Here is a 13,658-nt window from a genome sequence, read left to right on the forward strand (position 1 = left end):
GGCAGTGCTGGGCAGAGCAGACTCCTCTGAGAAGCTCCATCCTCGCCTTCAGGCTGCCTGCAGCACTCCTGGGCAGGGGAGAGAGGCTGAAGATGAGCTGAGCTCAGGTGCTGGGAAAGTTCTCCTCTGAAAGCAGTGAAAGCCCAGCCCGAGGCAGCTGCTGCCTGTGTCTTGCTGGGGGGGCCTTGGGTGCACTCCAAAGCCACCTGAGTGCTCCTGAGTGCTGCTGGATCACACAGCCATGGGATGGGTTGGGTTGGAAGGGACCTTCAGAGGTCACCCAGCCCAGCCCCTCCAGTCATAGAACCACAGAACCAGTCAGGGCTGGAAGGCACCACAGGGCTCAGCCAGCTCCAATCCCCCTGCCATGGCAGGGACACCTCACACCAGAGCAGGCTGCCCACAGCCTCAGCCAGCCTGGCCTTGAACACCTCCAGGGATGAAGCTTCCACCACCAACCTGGGCAACCCCTGCCAGGCTCTCACCACCCCCATGCTGAGGAACTTCTTCCTGACATCCAGGCTGCCTCTCCCCATTTCCAGCTTGGTTCCATCCCCCCCAGTCCTATCACTGCCTGACAGCCTAAAAAGTTCCTCCACAGCTTTCTTGTAGCCCCTTTAAGATACTGCAAGGTCCACTCAGAGCCTTCTCCTCTCCAGACTCAACCCCCTCAGTCTCTCCTCCTAGGAGGGGCTGCTTGAGCACTTCCCTGCTGCTTCAGCACTGCCACCTCCTCCCCAGGGGAGCTGCACTCTGGTACCATCTAGAAGAGTCTGGAGAAGTGTCAGGTGAAGCCAAGGAAGAGGTGGGGGTGAGAGGGCTGGAGCTGGAGGGCAGTGACTGATCAATGCTCTCATCATGCATTGATCAGCACAGCAGAGGCCAGCAGCAGCCGAAGCGCCGAAGGCAGCAGCCAGCAGCAGGCACTGCAGGAGGCTTCTGTGGAGCAAAAATGGGCAACTGAGGCAATGAGTTCCAGGGAAAGGTCTTATCTGGAGGGTCAGATCGATAGAGAGAAGAGCCATAAGAGACTTCTTGTCTCTGCCAGGGCTCCTGAAACCCATCCCAGCCCTCCCCAAGCTTTTATGGAATGAGGAGGAAGTGGCTGAAGAGAAATGGCTTGGGTCCAGCCTGGAAAGATCCCCAGGGCATGCTGGCCAATGCTCCCCAGTGCTGGCCAATGCTCCCCCATGCTGGCCAATGCTCCCCTGTGTTGGCCAATGCTCCCCAGTGCTGGCCAATGCTCCCCAGTGCTGGCCAATGCTCCCCCATGCTGGCCAATGCTCCCCTGTGTTGGCCAATGCTCCCCAGTGCTGGTCAATGCTCCCCAGTGCTGGCCAATGCTCCCCCACACTGACCAATGCTCCCCCATGCTGGCCAATGCTCTGCTCCCCATGCTGACCATTGCTCCCCCATGCTGGCCATGCCAAGGATTTGTTGTTCCCAAAGAGCTTTCCCACGGTGAGCAGCCCTCAGATTGGGGCTTGGGGGTGGGCACAGGGTGTGAGGGCATCTCTGCTTGGGGAGAGGTGGGAGAGAGGAGGCCAAGGTCGGGGGATCAATAGGAGAGCATCCTCAGTGCAGCAGCAGCTGCTCAGAATCTCTTTCCTAGACTAAAGCACATTTGCCCAGGTTGCTATTTCTGGCACAGGAGCCTCTGGTCCCCGAGCCCCTGTGCAGAGCCTGCACTGCTCTGCCCGCTGGGAGGCAGCTGCAGAGCCCAGCACAGACCAAGCCAGGCAGCACAAGGGCCAACAGCCACAAGCTGGGACCCAGAAGGTTCCATCTGAACAGGAGGAGAAACTTCTTTGGTGTGAGGCTGCTGGAGGCCTGGAGCAGGCTGCCCAGAGAGCTTCTGGAGTTTCTTTCTCTGGAGAGCTTCCAACCCCCCCTGGGCATTGTGCCCCTGGGCAAGCTGCTGTGGGTGCCCTGCTTGGGCAGTGGGGTTGGACTGGATGATCCTGGCCTGGCCAGCAGGGCCAGGGAGGTTCTTCTGCCCCTGTGCTCAGCACTGCTCAGGCCGCACCTCGAGGGCTGTGTCCATCCACACAGCTGGCTCTGGGCTGCCAGTGTCCACTGCCAGCTCCTGCTGAGCTTCCCAGGGCTGCTCTGCTCTCCTACATGAGTTAGAATCTCCATAAAACCAGTGTCAGGATGGGCTTTGTCCCTGGAGGGGATCCCTGCTTCCTGCAGTGAGCTCCTAGATGCTTCCAATCCACTGGGACTGGGTAAGTACCCTCCCAGCTGCTCCTCCTGTCCTGCTTCCACGCTGCACCAGGAGCAGCCTCAGCGCTTCTAACGATGTCAGGAGCTGCTTTCCTGTTCCCCAGGTGGGGAGCAGAGCACAGGGAGCTGCAGGCCCCAGCAGAGGGAATTTGCTGCTCCTGCCTTTTTTTTTTTATCTTTGCAACCACAACTTGGAGTGAAACTCCAGCGAGGGCTGGAGCCAGGGGAAGGCAGAGGAGGAGCGAGGCAGCAGGGTGCTGAAAGCTGAACTGTGTCATTGGATTCTCCTTCCACTAAGCTGCCCACAACTTCCCTCCAGCACAATTCCCTCCCTTTCTGAGCTGCCCTTTTCAGGAGGCCTTGGACCTTTTTCTCCTTCCCAAGATACAATTCAAGTTCTATCCCCCTGGGCCTCGCTGGGCATTCACACAGCCAGGGAAACATCCCCTCCTGGCCCCATGGCATCTCCCCTCCTGCGCCGTGCCCAGCTCGCTGCCCTCCAGGCGGCTGCTCCCCGAGCCAGGAGCTCTGCCCAGGGTTCCTCCTCCTGCAGCTCAGCTCCAGACATCTTGGTGCTCTTTAAATATTTACAGCAGACGGTGGTGAAAAAGATTGAGGCATGAATTATTCACAGCCTCACTTTCCTCTTGGCAGGGGCCCTCGTGTTCAGCAGGGAGGGTGCCTCTGCCGGAGCCACGGACAGAGCGGGGGGGGAAGGTGGTCGAGAAGATGGTTGAGAAGGTGGGGGAGGGAAGGGGGGCCTGGTGGTGGCCAGGGGGAAACCAAGTGGGCACGAAGAGGGTAAGGTGAGATGAAGCTGGCACTGACACCAGGGGTTGTTTTCTCCTCCTGGCACCCCTGAGTGGCACAGGGCTGGTACACAAGGAGGGCAGGTTGGTGCCCTGCAAGTGCACCTGGGCACCTATGCCAGAGGGCTCCAGGTGCAGGAGGTGCTGCAGTGGCTGCAGAGAGCAGTCTCACCTGTATGACCACACAGGAGAGCCCAGCAGCACCCTTGTTGTGAGGGCTGGGGGGGTGGGGGAGGCATGTCCTGACTCCAGCCTTGCCCCAGGTCTGTGTGTCCCTGAGGTGGGCACTTCAACAGGGTCCTCATCCTTCTTCCATCGCTTTGGGCATCCCTGCAGCTGGGCAGACTGGCAGCCCAGCCTGTGCAGCTCAGAAGGCTGCCCAGGGAGGTTGTGGAGTCTGCTTCTCTGGAGGCTTTCAAGCCCCACCTGGATGCTCCCCTGCGTGGCCTGCCCTGGCTGAGCCTGCTGTGGCAGGGGGGTTGGACTGGGTGACCTCTGCAGGTCCCTTCCAGCCCCTGCCATGCTCTGATGCTGTGGTCCCAGCATTTCCCACGGCTAACACTGTCCATGCAAGTGATTTCCAGCATGGGGAACATGCTGCAGTGTCCCCCCCCAGCTCCTCCTCACTCCAAGGATGCTCACAGAAATAACCCAGCCCCCTGCAAGAGCCTTTTCCTGGCCACTCGAGGGCTGCATCACAGCCTCGAGGTAAAAATAAGTGTCAGAAGTGCTCAGAAACCTCAGCTGCAAACCAGGGGGGATGGAAAATCTTCTTTGCCATTCTGTCCCTGGCAGCTTCTCCCCACTGGGACTGACTCCCACCAGCCTGCAGATGGATTTTGGCACCATTTGGGATCTAAAGGGGAGCAGGTGATGGGGACTGGAGCAGGGTGTGGGAGGGGAGGTAGGGGGGGAAATACAGCAACGACAACTCTGCCCAGCCCTCTGCCTCCCGTCCCTGGGATCAGGACTCGTTCTCCAGCTGGCAGCATCTTGTTTGCATCCAAATAAAGCCGAGCCCGGCGCTGGCCCAGCCTCAGCAGCACTGCCGTGCCGAGGGAGCCAGCGGCAGTCCGCAGAGCCCGGGGCAGGGGGAGCGCTGCCAGCAGCCAGACGGCGGCTGCGCCACTGCGGTGCTTTCCCAGGAGCAGGACATCCCTGCTCCCTGGCTCCGCTGCCTCCCCCCGCGGGAGCATCCTGGCCCTCTCCTTGCCCTCTTCCCCAGGCTGTTGCCTTGTCCCTGCCCGCAGCGGGAACGTGGAGCCAGGAGCTTTGGTCTGCAGCTCTGCAGAGCTCCACCTGAGGAGGAGAAGTTCAGAAGGTCCCACTGAGGGCTTGCCCAGCCTGGCAGCTGAGGACTCTCCCTTCCCTGGGAAAGACCTCTCGTTATGTCCTTGCTCCCAGAGGAGAATTAGTCACTGCTGGCCCCAAAAAGGATTCTTCTTCATTCATCCTTCTCACTGCCCAGGAGGATGGACCCTGCCCAGGCAGCTGAGCAAGGGCTCTCCCTGTCCCTCTACCCAAACCAGAGGCAGCTCTGCTTCGATGTGGAATTTCAACCCCCACCCCCAAAGCCAGCCCTTGGCTACCCAGACCTCAGCCTCTCCTCAGGCTTCCAGGGCTGCATTGTCTGGGGGAAAGGTTTAATGTTTGCCCTAAAGTCTTCTTCAAGAAGCCTCCCCCCACCCCCGAGCTGGTGAGGATGGTGGCAGGTGACAGGGCTGGGCAGGGTCAGGGACTGCCATCAGGGCAGGCAGAGCTGGGCTGAAAGGAGCATTTCTCCCTAATGCCAGCAAAAGAAAGGCAGTGCTGGAGAGGAGACACAGCAGGGAGCTGCTTCCCACTCAGGAGCTGCTTCTGGAGGCTCTCCAGGGCTCAGCTGTTCCAGAGGTGCAGCACATCTGGGTGCAAACAGAGACTCATCTGCCTCAGGCTCCTCCAGGATGACCAACATGAGCCACCCAGGGAGAAGAGGGATGGGGCCGGCGTTGGCAGACCCTCCCCACACCCTGCCTCTAGGGATGTGTGCCCTGGGGGCTGTGCTGTAACAGCCCTGGCTGGGGCTGCACGGATTTGTCCCTGCGTGTGTGATCCGTGGGGCTGGGAAGATGGATCAGCCCTCACCGACGGTCCAGCACCTTCCACTGGCGGCCCCAGCACCTCCACTGCTCCTTTTCACCCTCTTAGTAAAGCAGTGGGAAGGGGGAGGGAGGCAGCTGCAAACCAGCGCCGGGGGGCGGGGGGGGTGAGGCAGGCAGGGAGCTGAGCACCACCAGGAGCCTTTTCCTTGCTGTTCCCTGCCCGGTTCCCAGATTCTCGGCCACCTTTTCAGCCCAGCTGGCACATCTGCTCCTGGCCAGCAGGGAAACCTGTTCAGCAGCAGCATCTGGGGAGCTGCAGCATTCCACAGCTGAGGGCTACAAAAGCACCTGAGGAGCGAGGTTGATAACCTGGTGAGCAGCTCCACCTGCCTGAGCTTGGGAAAGGACCTTGGGCAGAGGCAGAGCAGGCTGGGGCCACGGCTGGAGCCGCTGGGACAGTCAGGTACAGTCTGCCCTTGGCTTCAAGCAGCTGCTTGGAAGGGAGCAGAGGTTGTGCTTGGATTATTATACAACCCCAGACTGGATTGGGTGGGAAGAGACCTTCAGAGCTGCTCCAGCCCAAGCCCTGCACTCAGCAGGGACATCTGCAGCCAGAGCAGGCTGCTCACAGCCCCACACAGCCTGGCCTGGGGTGGTGCCAGCCAGGGGGCAGCTCCCAGCTCTCTGGGCAGCCTGGGCCAGAAATGTCTCTCATTTCAGAAAGCCTCAGCTGCCTGCTGGGCTGAGCCCCAGCAATGTGGGCAGCAGGGGCAGGGAGGGGATTCTGCCCCTCTGCTGTGCTTTGCTGAGACCCCCCCTGCAGTGCTGGGGCAGCTCTGGAGCCCTCAGCACAGGCAGGGATCCACTGGAGCAGGGCCAGAGGAGGCCACAGCAGTGCTGGCAGGGCTGGAAGGGCTCTGCTGTGAGGCCAGGCTGGCAGAGCTGGGAGTGTGTGGCCTGGAGAGGAGAAGGCTCCAGGGAGACCTTCTGCTGCCCTTGCAGGATCCGAGGGGAGCTGCAGCAGAGCTGGGGAGGGACCTGTGGAGCCGCAGGAGCAGGGGTGGTGGCCTCAGGCTGCAGGAGGCTGCCTTTAGGTTGTGCCCCCACGAGGGTGCTGAGGAGCTGGAGCTGGCTGCCTGGAGAAGCTGTGGAGGTGCCCAGGGCCAGGCTGGGTGAGGCTTTGGTCAGCCTGCTCCGGCAGGAGCTGTCCCTGCCCATGGCAGGGGGTTGGAGCTGGCTGATCCCTGAGATCCCTTCCGACCCAACCCATTCTGTGACAGCCACTCTGAAGCTGCCTCTTTCAGCTGCTACCCACCCCCCACCCCCGCTGCCCCCTTGTCCTGCCGCCAGGGGCCCTGCTCCAAGCTCTGTCCCCAGCTTTCCCAGGCAGGAGCCAGCCGCAGGAAGCGACTCTGGAAGCTGCGGATCAGCGCTGCGGGCGCGGCAGGTGTTGTGACAGCTCCCTGGCAGCTCCTGTCTGCCTCGTCCTCCCCTGAGGGATGCAGGGAGGGGGAGAGGCTTTGTTCACGGGGAGGGTGGGGGGAGGTGGGCTCCCGTGCGTGGGTTTGTTTCTACCCCGGTGCATGTCGCTGCCTCGCCGCAGGGCACGCAGCGGCGGAGCGGGGGTGAGGAGCTGGCTGCTGAGCTGGCAGCAGCGGGGCGGAGGGGCTGGGGAGGGGAAGGTTGGGAGGGGCTGGAGGGGACCCTTCTTAGGGCAGCAGTGAGGAAGCAGCACCCCCAGGAGCTGGCTGCAGAGAGCAGCAAGCAGCAGTTTACCCTTTTTAAATGCTGCTTTTTGATGTCCCCCCCCCAGGAGGGCTGTGGGGGGCAAAGGCTGTGGCTGAGAGCTTCAGGGAGCAGCATCAGGGAGCTGCTCATCCAGCCTGGCCTTGGACACCCCCAGGCAGGCAGCATCCCAAACCTGCCTGGGCAGCCTGTGCCAGGCTCTCCCCACCCTCACTGCCAGGAATTTCTGCCTCATCTCCACTCTGTCTCCCCCCTGCCAGCTCAGAGCCACTGTCCCTGCCCTGGCACTCCCAGCCCTTATCCAGAGTCCCTCCCCAGCTCTCCTGGAGCCCCTTCAGCTACTGGAGGCTGCTCTCAGGTCTCCCTGGAGCCTTCTCCTCTCCAGGCTGCTCAGCCCCAGCTCTCCCAGCCTGTCCCACAGGGGAGCTTCTCCAGCCCTCTGACCACCTTGGTGGCCTCCTCTGGCCCCTCTCCAGCAGCAAGAGGCCCTCCTTGTGCTGGGGGCTCCAGGACTGGACTCAGTGCTCCAGGCATGACCTGGAGCCCACCGTGCCCTGCCTGTGCGTGCTGCAAAGAGCAATGTGAACAGTGCAGAGGGGGACAAGAGCCCCTGAAGTCCCTCCCGGTGCCTGCGTGCCCACTGCTGGCACATCCCTGCCTAAAGCACGGGCACCACTGTCCTCTTCTGGCCGGAGCTGTGCTGGCACAGCTGCTGGCCAAGACCTGCAGAGGGTTAAGCTCCCCCGGCACCCCCCACCCCCCCCCTCCCTCCCTGCTGCAGAGGATGGGGTGGGGGAGCTGGGGAGGGGTTCAGCAGCAGCACAGTGCAGGGCTGGGGGCCGCTGGGTGCAAGCCTCAGGTCCCGCAGCCCCTGGGTGCCAAGCTGGGTGCAGCTCCAGCCCGGGGAGGCTGCCGGAGGAGCTGCGGCTCGCTGCGAGGACGCAGCCTGGCGGATCTCAGCTGCTCTGCTGCCGTCCCCCGGGCAGGGGCACTGTTGGACCTCAGTCCTGCTGCAAGAGCTCTGGCGGTGCTGCTGCGCTTTATGGTCCCCTAAAGCTGCCCCGGGAGGGGCACGAATCGCCCTGCGAAGTGGAGTTAGGATTGCTGGCAGTGACTGCAACTCTCTTGGTCCTCTTTTCAGAGCCACCCTGAGCCAGCGAGACCCAGGAACCGCAGAGCAGGCACAAACAGCTGCGCCGGAGGCACCAGCAAGGACTTTGTGCTGCTGCAGGGACTTGATTTGGAGGCTCAGGTGGAGACCTTCTGGTGGCCTCTCACTGCTTCGAGGGGACAATCAGAAAGCTGAGGACTGTCGTGCCAGGACAAGGAGGGGATGGAACTGAAAGAGGCAGATTCAGAGTGGAGAGAAGGGAGAAATGTTTGGCACTGAGGGTGGGGAGAGCCTGGCCCAGGCTGCCCAGAGAGCTGGGAGCTGCCCCCTGGCTGGCACCACCCCAGGCCAGGCTGTCTGGGGCTGCGAGCAGCCTGCTCTGGCTGCAGATGTCCCTGCTGAGTGCAGGGCTTGGGCTGGAGCAGCTCTGAAGGTCTCTTCCCACCCAAACCAGTCTGGGACTCTGTGGCTCCTCAAACTGCCAGCCAAGGGGCAAGCAATGTCCCTGTCTTGGAGGGAGCTGGGCTGGGGGCTCAGGAAGGGCTGCAGATGGATGCTTTGATGCCATCCTCCAGGGAGGCTGAAGTGAGGAGCTGCTCTCCCCAGGGAGGGAGCGAGGGTGTGTGAGCAGATAGCTGCAGTGGTCAGAGGTGCTGAGAGTTTCTTATTACTGATACAGAATAGCCTGAATTTGGTGACCAGGAGCTGCCATGACGTGGGCTTAGGGCCATGGAAACCTGCTGAGGAGGTGGCAGATGTGGAACAGGAGCCTGCCCCGTGATGGGCAGCAGTGCAGACCCCACAGGGTGGAACTTCATTAGGGTCAGGGTGAGGTCTGGGGTGATTAGTGCCAGTGCCGGCAGCTGGCACGATGGGGGGTGGGGATCGGGTTGCCCAGCCCCACCCAGCAGCAGGGATAGCATAGCACAGCCTGGTGAGAGCAGAGAGGGCAGAGAAAGTGACCACAAAGCAGCTGAGAGGGTGGGGAGTGGTGGGCAAAGGCACCTCAGGACACAGGGCCAGAGAAGGCAGAGCCATCGCCCTCCAGTTAAAGAGTTGGGGTCCAGGCACTGGGATGCTGCTCTTGGCTCTGCCCTGACTGCTCCACAGCTCCTTGGTGTGCTGGGGATGGAGCTGTACCTGCCTGAGGTCTCCAGCTTGAGTTCTGGGTTCCTCTAGCTGGCAGGAGCCAGCCCCAGAGCACAGGGCTGGGCTGGGGCACCTCAAGAGGTACCCCAAGAGGCTTTGAGTTCCTCTGGAAATGCTGCTTGTGGGCTCAGGAGCAGCATTTACACAGAGCCCAGCATGATGGAGTTGGAAGGGACCTCTGGAGAGGACCTCAAGCAGGGCACCCACAGCAGCTTGCCATGGGGCACAGTGCCCAGGGCAGGTTGGAAGCTCTCCAGAGGAGACTCCACAGCCTGCTCCAGGCTCCAGCACCCTCACACCAAGGAAGTTTCTCCTTCTGTTCAGATTTAACCTCCTGGGGTCCAGTTTGTGCCCCTTGTCCTGTCCCTGGGCATCACTGGGCAGAGTCTGGCCCCAGCCTCTTGCCCCCTGCCCCTTACCTCTCGCTGAGCACTGCTCAGCTCCCCTCTGGGGCTGCTTTCTCCAGGCTCACCTCTCGCTGAGCACTGCTCAGCTCCCCTCTGGGGCTGCTCTTCTCCAGGCTCTGTGCCTTTGCTCCTCACAGAGGTGCTCAGTGAGGGAGCACCCTGGGGGGAAGGGTCACCCTGGCTGCAGTGCCAGGCAGGTGCTGGAGTGCTGCCCACAAAGCAGATGGGAAGCTGGGCTGGGGAAGGTGAGAGGGGCAGCTGCTGGCCATGTGGAGCAGGAGTGGGTGGCAGCCCCCACCTGCAGCCCAAGCAGCTGCTCTGCCCCTCTGCCCTACCCCAGCTGGGGAGGCACTGACCAGGCAGTGTCCTGCTGGGCTGTGCAGGGCTGGGGCTGCTGGCAGAGGCATGCAGGGAGCAGAGGCATCCCCAGGGCTCCTTTTACCAGCTTAGGCTCAGCCTTCTCTGCTTGCCCTGAGAGGTGATAGAGGCTCCAGCCCTGGAGGCCTTCAAGGTGAGCCTTGGTGGGGCCCTGAGCAGTCTGACCTGGCTGGAGATGTCCCTGCTGACTGCAGGGGGGTTGGACAAAGTGACCTCTGAGGACCATTCCAGGCTGATGCACTCTGTGATTCCCTTCTCCTATCCTGTTTCCTGGGGACTCCAACTCCTGAGTTTATGAAGCAAACTCCTTCTGTCTCCTGCCTGCCTACCATAGAATCATCACAGACTGCTGTGGGTGGGAAAGGACCTTTAAGGCTCATCTGGTCCCCAACCCCCCAGCTCTCAGCAGGGACACCTTTAGCTCCCCTTTGAGGCTGCCCAGGCCATGGCTCAGCCTTTGCCTTCACTCTTTGCTTCCAGGGACCTGCTGGAGCGTGGCTGGCACCGAGCTGCTGGCACTTGGCTGCAGGCAGCTCAGGCTGGTCCTGCTGAGGCCAGGCAGATGGCAGGCAGGACAGGTCACACCCTGCAGAGCAGCCTGCAGAAAGCCACCCTCAGAAGCTTTTGTTGTGCTGCCTGGAGCTTCGCTTTCAGCTTTGGCACTTCCAGGGTGCTGAGAGATGTCTGGGAGCTGGAGCAGCCCTGGTGTGCTGGGGGGTGTCTGAGCCTCCTGGGAGAGGACTTGGGGTGGCTGCCCTGGAGGGATGTGGGCAGCTGAGACCTTCCACAGGTGATACTTGAAGGGGACTGGCTGCTCCCACCCAGGCAAGCATCACAGAGGTTCACCTCCATCATCATTTGTGTTCGTTTTTGAGGTGGTGAAATTAGGGCCATGGTTTGGTGGTGGAATTGACAGTGCTGGGCTGATGGTTGGGCCTGACCCCAGAACCACAGCATGGCTTAAGTTGGGAGGGACCTTAGAGGTCATCTGCTCCAGCTTGCAGCAACAGGATGGAGGACAATGGCTTGAGGCTGGAGCAGGGCAGAGCTGGGCTGGACACCAGGAGGAGGTTCTGCACCACGAGAGAGGTGAGACACCAGAGCAGGCTGCACAGGGATGTGGTTGAGGTCCCACCCCTGGAAACACTCAAAGTCAGACTCAGTGTGGCCCTGGGCAGCCTGATCCAGTTTGGAATAGAATAGGGATAGAATAGGGATAGAATGGGGATGTAATAGACTAGAATAGGGGTAGAATAGGAATAGAATAGGGATAGAATAGGGATAGAATGGGATAGACTAGAATAGGGGTAGAATAGGAATAGAATAGGGATAGAATAGAGATACAATAGAATAAGAATAGGATAGAACAGAATCACCCAGGTTGGCAGAGAGCTCCAAGCTCAGCCAGTCCAGTCTCTCCCCCAGCCCTGGCCAACCACCCAGACGATGGCACTCAGTGCCCAGCCAGGCTTGGCTTCAACACCTCCAGGCACAGCCATTCCACCACCTCCCTGGGCAGCCCATTCCAATGCCAATCACTCTCTCTGCCAACAACTTCCTCCTAACACCCAGCCTGAGCCTGCCCTGGCACAACTCTCCCTGCTGCCTGCAGGGGAGGTTGGACAAAAAGACCTCTGAGAGTCTTTCCCAACCCACTGCAATCTGTGAACCTCGAAGTTCTCTTCCAGCCCTGGTGGTGCTGTGAGCTCTGTGCCAGCCTGGGTTCAGTGCTGCAGCTTGGCAGCTTCCAGTGGCCAACAAGCCCAGAGCAAAGCCCCACAGAGCAGGGAAACCAAGGAGAAGACCCAAGGTGGGCAGAGGGAGGAGGTGATGGAGGCAGCAGGGTGCCATGAGGAGGGAGAAACCCAATCCCCCCCAGTGGGTGCATAATTCATTCGCCCATTAGCTATTGATGAGCTGTCCCTTTGTATCAGGTCTCCCCACGTCCTTGTAACAACTTCAGGCCTTTCTGCAGAGCATCACCCTGCCTGGCTGTCCCTGTGCCACTTGCCATGCTAACATGATTCTTGATATGTCCCCAGCCTTCGTTAGCACCACTCAGCTGAAGGAGTAATTAATGAGGTTCCCCATCGCTGCTGTGTAACCCTAACCCCTGGGGAACACCCAGGAGGCAGTGCCAGCTCCTGGGGCTGGTGCCCATGCCTGGCTTTTGGGTGGGCTTTGAAGAGTGAGGCAGGTCTGGGAGGCTGCTTTGTGAGTTGGGTTAAAGCACAATGGCCAAGCTGATGACTTGGGCAAGCCAAGGACCTGTGCCTCCACCCCCTGCTGCCTGTGGCTGCTGCAGGGTTGGGCACACTGCCTGAGGCCAAGCTGCAGATCAGCTCAACACAGCAAGCAGAGGTGGACAAGATCATCCTGGGGCTTCTCCACCCTGCAGTCTCCAGCATCCACCTTCCTCTCATCCTCCTCACCACGCAGAAGACAGATGTGCTTAGCCCATCCCGTGGGTCACCATTATCCCCTTGGGTCATGGTCACCAGGCCCCCATCCCTTAGGCTTGGAAGGCCTCATCAGAGCAGCTAAAGCCTCCAGCAGCTGCTTCTTGATGCCTCAGAGAATCAAGGTGAGGCACTGCTAAAGGGAAGCCCCTGGTGGTGCCTCAGCTCTTCCCTGGCAGTGCCTGATGCTGCTTCCCAGGGCTGCCCTTGGAGTTTTCCCACGGGGTGGGATGCTCAGAATCTCCTGGGAAACCCTTTGAAAGGCTCCCAGCAGCTCTCTGAGACAGGGAAGGGCAAGGAAGGAGCCAACCACTGCCCAAAGCATTGACATGGCATGGGGGAGAGCAGCAATACCTCTCCTTCAGGTGAGGCATCTCTGACCTGGGTGGGAGCAAGAGGCTGGAGCTCAGCCCACAGCTGGGCAGGGCAGAGCAGGGCTGCTCCTTGGTGCCTTTCAGTCTTGCAGTGTGAATGTTGCTGCTTCAGTCAGGGCTTGCTGCCAGGTGGGAAGCTCTGGATGTGGAGAGGAGGCCCTGAGCCCACGCAGCACACAGCAGTGATGCAAAGCTATCAGCTGAGGGTTGGCAGCTCAGAAGCTGAACTCCTGGGGGTACAGCCTGACTTGGGGCTGGTTGGGTGTCCCTCAGCCCATGTCTGTTTTGCCCACAGAGCAATGATGGGGACAAAGCTATCAGCTGAGGGTTGGCAGCTCAGAAGCTGAGCTCTCAGGGGTACAGTCCTCACTTGGGGCTGGTTGGGTGTCCCTCAGCCCATGTCTACTCTGCACATGGAGCAATGATGGGGATGAAGCTGTAACCTGAGGGGTGGGCAGCTGGAAAGATGAGCTCCTGGGGGCACAATCCACGCTTGGGGCTGGTTGGGTGTCCCTCAGCCCGTGTCTGTTTTGCCCACAGAGCAATGATGGGAACAAAGCTATCAGCTGAGGGTTGGCAGCTCAGAAGCTGAGCTCTTGGGGGCACAACCCTCACTTGGGGCTGCTTGCTGAAGAGTTTGGGCTCACTGGGGGCCAGTCCTTAGCCCCGTGTGTGAAGATGCACCAAAGCCCTGCCTGCTGCAGGGTTTCCTTTAAGCCAAGGACAGCAGGGCCAGGTAGGGTTTCACAGGGGTGTTGGATTTCTGAATCTGAGTCTTTCCTGAGACAAACTCTTCCTAATCCTTCCCTGCGTGTCAGAGGGGTGCAGGCAGCAGCCACGGCCGGCACCTCCCGGGAGACTCTGCTGGCTTGAGGAAGGGCTGAGCTTTAGGCTGGCTGCAGGTGAGTGCCTGGGCTT

Source organism: Pogoniulus pusillus, chromosome 39 (genome assembly GCF_015220805.1).
Source record: "Pogoniulus pusillus isolate bPogPus1 chromosome 39, bPogPus1.pri, whole genome shotgun sequence".
NCBI lineage: Eukaryota > Metazoa > Chordata > Aves > Piciformes > Lybiidae > Pogoniulus > Pogoniulus pusillus.